General features: G+C 41.7%; 1 protein-coding gene across 1 annotated transcript in view; it reads right to left on the reverse strand.

Moving 5' to 3' along the window:
- The window catches only part of LOC104915027 (FRAS1-related extracellular matrix protein 1-like), a 197,618-nt gene that overhangs the window by 123,731 nt on the left and 67,429 nt on the right, over positions 1-6,458 (reverse strand). The window lies entirely within an intron of this gene.

Consider the following 6,458-nt stretch of genomic DNA (forward strand, 5'->3'; position numbering starts at 1 on the left):
CAGTGCTCTCCCAAGGTCTCTCTCAAGGCCAGCATGGACTGGCTTGCAGCCAGGCTGGGAGGGCAGGCAGCCCGCTTTGGTAGCAAGAGATGGACACCTGCAAAAAGCAGGCCACTCCCCTACATAAGCACGTGGCTCATGGCTCCAGGGTCAGGCATATCCTTCCTTCCATCACCATACAGCACTGCCCTGGTGCCAGGGCAGGGAGCATCCCAGCTATGAGCCCAGTCTCCTGGCCTGCACACATTACACAACCAAAGACCATACCTTCCAGTGCAGGGAAACCCAGGCATAATGTGCACAGTAAGTTTTCAGCAGCAGTTTCACGCCTGCTGAAGTCTGATCAGAGATGAAAAGGCCAACTGTTCCAGCCGCTAATCGGCCTTGCCAGAGCAGCTGACAAATCCCCAGTCAGTGCGGTGTCGCTGGGAGTGGGAGACCACACGTTAGGTAATCATGAGACAGTTCCCTGTGCTCAAAAGAGGATAAAAGTTTTATTGCACCACGGTGAGCCGGGGAAGCTGAGCTGCTCTCAGATGCCCAGCTGCAGCAGATCTGATCCTGCAGCGTTCTCTTCTGCCAAGCCCTCTGTGACCAGTGTGCTAAACCTGCCGTCATGCTTCATCTCAGGGGAGCAGAGTTCCAAACTTCAGGGAGACTGCACACATCCTGTAGGCGCAGACGGAAAGAGGATGTTTTATCTGCAGCCAGGAAAGACAGAGTAAATAATGAGCCTTCCTTCTGTTGCTGCCTGTTGCCCTTCCTGCCTTGGCTGAGGACAGAGTGGGCATTTCTGGCACCCAAAAAGCAGTGCCTGCAGCACTGGTGAACACATGCTTCCCACACACATGCTGCTCCCATGCCCCCTTTGCCAGCTGGGAGCCCAGCCTTCCCCCGGGCCGGTCTGTTCTGCAGATGGGATTTTAAAATGCTATAGAAATACTTGGAGATACACTCAGACAAACTGCTGGGAGAAATATGCAACTGGTCCAAATTTTTTTGATGGCCTTTTTCTCCCATTAGAAAAAGGCAAATTTATGAGGAAAAACTTTGGTTTTGGTGAAAGCATATTGTATTACATAAAAGAAATGTACTTCAAGGTTACTCATACTTTCATTTTGATGGAACATTTTTTAAAACTGTAATGACTTTTCAAGTGAAAATTGGAATAAAATATGTGTTCTGACCAATCTCCTTTTTAATTCTTTCCAAAGCAACTTTTCACATTTTTTTAAAGAATAAGAGAAGGTATCAAAATATATTTTCCTCTTAGGGCAGAAATCTGATTACTAAAGAGCAAAATAAAATACAAGTTAACCTATCCAATTTTGAATATCTGTCTTTTCAATAATTAAATTAAGAAAACAATTGCCAGCCTGACCTTTCCCCAGCAGTGTGGATTTTCACAAGGTTTGTTTTCTCCAGACTGGCTCGAGTCTTGGCTGTCCTCAAGGCAACTTCCACATTTCATATCCAGGAGGGAGTTAACAAACATCACTGCTCTTAATGAGCCCACAGGAATCAATTACTTTCCCTCCATAAGGTCCCAACACCTACTAATAGAAAGGTTCAGACAAAGAATTCACGGTATTTACAGTGCTGATGTAGAAAGACCTGGACTAGGGCTATAGATTTAAGGAAATAGTGTGAACAAGATAAATGTTTAAATTTTGAGATGATCTTGATTTATTTATTTATTTATTTATTTATTTAATTTACTGTTGGAAAAAACCTTAAGTGCCTTTGGAAAGAAAAGAAATCTGAAAAATTGTTGTTACTGTAAATCTAGAACAGCACTTTTTTTCAGTGGATAGAAACAGTCTAGTGTCCAGAGGTTATCTATGGAGCATAAAAAGACCCTCCCAGTGTTGACAAGTCCCTTTCCATGGTCACCAATAGACTTCTGAGTAGATACTGATCAGAAATAATATTTCATAGGAAAACTTCTAGGCTAACTATCTGAACCCAAACCATTAGTGTTAGCAGCAGATAGTTAATCACGCATCACATTCACATTCACTTATTCCCATACAACTCTTCCTCACATACATGCACACACTTGCACAGTTTCTGTCATTTCCAGGTTGAAGGTGGGACACCAGCTCCAGCTGCTTACTCTGCAGTGAGAAGCTGAACTGGTTCACAAGAGTCTTAGATGCTCAGAAGGTCCTTTGAGAGTTCCTTTATTCCACCAGGAGCACATATGTGTGTGTAGACCCGTGGTCTTTGTCTACACATGGCAGCCACCTTCTTAGTGTGTGCTGATGTTCTCTTCTTAGCCTAGAGTTTGTCTGCTCTTGTCATTTTAAAAGGACTGTGGATCTCCAGAGCCTCACAGCTCTGGAGAGGCTTTCCCATGCTGCCCCTCAGCATTTACTTTTCTTCTCTTTTTCCTGCTGTTTTCTGATAAATGTTTTCCATACACTGTCATTGGCACCTACATAACCCATTCACATAAACTCACACAGAGAGGCCCTTTATGTCACCAGGACTTTTTTTTCTTACTAAGAAAGCAGTAGTTAGCTACAGAAGCCTAACAATCCATTGCTTTCCAATGAGCTGTTTATCCTAGGAAATTCAAATGTGATAATTCCTTCAGTAATATGGCAGTAGGAGCTGAGAACAGTATTATTTTAGCTTAGCTTAGCTACTTGGCATGAATTCAGAGACAAGGCTTTGCAAACAAATCAACAAACAAATCAACAAACAAAAACACCTACAATAATATCTAACCATCGCAGAATTTGCCTAATAAATGTCTTTGGTGAATGCCTGAGTGAAGGAAGCCAGCATTCTTATTAAGTCCTTCACCAGATATTTTATAGCCAGGCACTTCATAAACAGACACTTCCACTTCCTCTGCTGTAGTCAGATGTAATTCTTCTCTGGAGTTCTGAAATACTGAAGAAATGTCATGGTATCTCCAAGACTTGGTACCTCCAAGTCCTGGCTAACAGGAGCCACTAGGAACAGAGATGACAGCTATGAAACTAATAAAGGTTGACATGGAGGTTTTTCCAGAAAATATTTTTGTTTCCATCACGAATGTCTGACGTGTAGTCTTCTAGGTACTCCAATGCAGTATTTTTTGGAACAGATAGAAAATAGAGGGTGGCTGGAGCTTTCTTGAAGGACCTTGCCTGCTGTAGACAGGTGTTGAGAGTTGCAGCTGGGCAGCCAAGTGAGCTTCCAAAAAACATCTGGTTCTTGGGCTGATGACAAAGAAAAGCAAAGGAAAGCAAAGCAAAGCAAGGCAAAGTAAAGCAAAGCAAGGCAAGGCAAGGCAAGCCAAGGCAAAGCAAGGCAAAGCAAAGCAAGGCAAAGCAAGGCAAAGCAAGGCAAAGCAAAGCAAGGCAAAGCAGACATGGCCAAAGAGACAGGTGAAAATCACTGGGTTTTAAAAGTCTGAATCTGTCAAACTCAGGGATAAGTATGATAATGTAACTTGAAAAATTAATATTGAAATCATTTCAGTATATCCACAGAACTGCTTGCATATGCACCTTGTATATGCTGTAATACCTTAAAGCCTAGACAGCAGACATACACTGGTGGAAACATGCCCAAAACAAGAGAGTTCCTCTGTGTGTTCTAAAATAGCTCCAGGAAATGCTTCAGTTGCATTATTTACACTGAACTAATTCATGCAGAACAATGGATCTACAGCACAAGAGTTGAAAGTTCTAGAATTCTAGCAGCTTGAGTTTTTTGTTTGTTTGTTTGTTTGTTTTAATTCAGTATACAAAATACAGCATGTAACTTTTCTAATTTCTAAAAAGAAAATTTCTAAAGCAAAACTATTATTTAAAGATGGAGGTGGAGTTAACCCTTGCTGCTTTCATTAAAACAGCTTGATATTTAAGAACTGTGTGTCTTACACAAGTGTTCTTTAATTCACTGAGTTTCTTGTTTCATGAGAAGTGTGGCCTTTAGTGTTCATGCTGGATAATACTCCATCCACATCATTTGTGGGTTGGATTTCATCTCTGTGAGCTGCGCTACAATCATAGAAATCTGAATTGTGTCCCTTGAGATTGAATGCCAAGAAGTTAGGTAATAAATGGAAGTCATTATTCTGCTTGTTCAAGGTCTCCTAAGAATCGGGGATGGATTCTTTTCACCTTCTCTTTGAAGAGACAGGCATACTGATAGGCGTCTTCAGATACACTGCATTTTTGTACCTGGATGTGAAGCAAGCTCTTTGCTTGCAGCACACTTCTAGTTTGGGGCCTGCTGACACAACCTTATGCACCAAGAACACACTACTTGCTTATCACTCAATATGTGGCAGCACAAACTACACAAAAAGATAGGGGGCTTCAGGGAAATCAGATCCGTTTTCCCAGATTTCACCACAAATCGTCCCACACAGGAGTTGCAGGAACGCTTTGTCCATAGGAGTTTTCTCACAGTGTCTCAGCAGAGCTTTTTGGGTCAGAGTTAGTCCATGTGAAGATTTGTACCTGCCATGAGCACCCTTTGTGTGGTGGGCACCAGCACACCATCTCCTGCTAAGTAGTTTTTGACAGCTCATTGACAACGGTGAGCTGTCCTAACAGAATGCTAGTTTTGGGCCTTTATCACTCAGGCTGGAAACTGAGGTAGAAACCAGATGGGCAAGGATCAATGCAGATCCATTTTACAGTTATCTGCACGGTTATCTCCTCCTGATTTTCCTTAACATAAGTGTTGGTTTTCAGTGTCTATAGGTATATGATTTAGGTACCCATGCACATGTGCTGAATGTTAGCAATGGTTCATACTACCATGATTTGATATGATTTTTCTGCTTGCTTGTGTTTGTTTTTTTCTTTTTTCCCCTCATTTGCATCGTTTCTGTGCCTTCCTTTCATTCAGTCTTACCTGATAAATGTTCGTTCAGTGTGAGTAAAGCATGAAGTAATCTGTCCAGCCAACAAAGACTCTGCAATCCCATGGGAAACAGCAAGCGTGGTGAATTAGAGCTGGTGGGAGCTCAGGAAGAGCTCAGGAGGAGCCAGCTCCATTGCTTTCTGTGCACCGTTCAAAAGGAGCACATGCAGTGAGAGTTCAGCTGCTGACAGAGGACAGCAAGATATGCATAAATGGAAAGAAGTATAAAGTTTACCTCAGTCCCCACCTGGGAAAATCATTATTTGCCTGGAAATAGCTCTGAGGTTTCACAGAAATTATATTTTTAAAGCTTGCTTCTGAAAGGACTGCAAGCAATCATGTAGCTCAATTCACCCGTTCAGCTTACAAATCTAAGGACATATTAGACAAACTAAATGCATAATTTCAATACCTCACCAGTGCACTTGGACAACAGGGATCAAAAAAATATATATTTGGCTAATGATTTGGGTTCTTATCTTTAAAAGCCCATTGGCCTATGTGAAAGAATTACACAAAGAGTATGGATGGAGACAGCATGCCCTTCAAAGGGCATGCCCACTAAACTAGCAGGTCTGCAGTTACTGTTCTCCTTACAAATTATTTCTCTGCTGCCTTTTTGCCACCTGTTTTAAATGATAAATAGATCTCAGCTTCATGGTACAGATCTTCTACTGTGATACAATATTTGCATTTTGAAACTTTTAAAATATCTTAAAAACTCTTACAGTTATAATTCAAGGTACATTTCTGATGTGTTTGTGAAAACCTTTACTATATCTTGCAAAGACTATAGGGCACAGAGACTAGCAAAGCATCAGTCATCTTCTCCCAGTTATATTAAAGCTATCTCCCCAGCACATCTTTTCTAAACCATATATTAATGTTGTTTACCCCATTAGGAAAAACAAATTTCTCCACAATGCTCTCACAATTTTTATCCTAACAATAAATGAACTGAAGTGATAAACTAAGAAAACAAATGCCTCTTACTTCCTTTATTCATAAATTTGCCATTTTTAGCTTTCTCAAAAAAAAGAGATGTAATTAAGTTATCTGTTTTGGCTAAATATCGCTCTGCACTATGCTTTTCAGTCTAAATCAAGAACTACTGTAAGAGTAGTAGTTTTGCATCAAGGCTTTTCCAAAATTGTCCAAACTGTTCATGTGCATCCATGCATGCACACTAGCTTCAATTGCAAGATATTTTGCTCTCATGAGACCCCGCATGGAGTCTGGGACCCCAACACAAGGACATGGAGCTGTTGAAGCAGGTCCAGAGGAGGGCCTGATGAAGAAGATCAGAGGGCTGGAGCACCTCCCCTGCGAGGACAGGCTGAGAGAGCTGGGGTTCTTCAGCCTGGAGAAGAGAAGACACCAACTGGGGGGACCTTATAGAGGCCTTCCAGTACCTGAAGAGGGCTACAGGAAAGCTGGGGAGGGACTTCTTATGTAGCATGAAGCAACAGAACAAAGGGAAATTGCTTTAAACTGGAAGAGGGTAGATTTAGACTAGATATTAGGAAGAAATTATTTGCTGTGATGGTGGTGAGAGACAGGAACAGGTTGCCCAGAGAGACTGCGGA

The sequence above is a fragment of the Meleagris gallopavo genome, chromosome Z (genome assembly GCF_000146605.3).
Source record: "Meleagris gallopavo isolate NT-WF06-2002-E0010 breed Aviagen turkey brand Nicholas breeding stock chromosome Z, Turkey_5.1, whole genome shotgun sequence".
Lineage (NCBI taxonomy): Eukaryota > Metazoa > Chordata > Aves > Galliformes > Phasianidae > Meleagris > Meleagris gallopavo.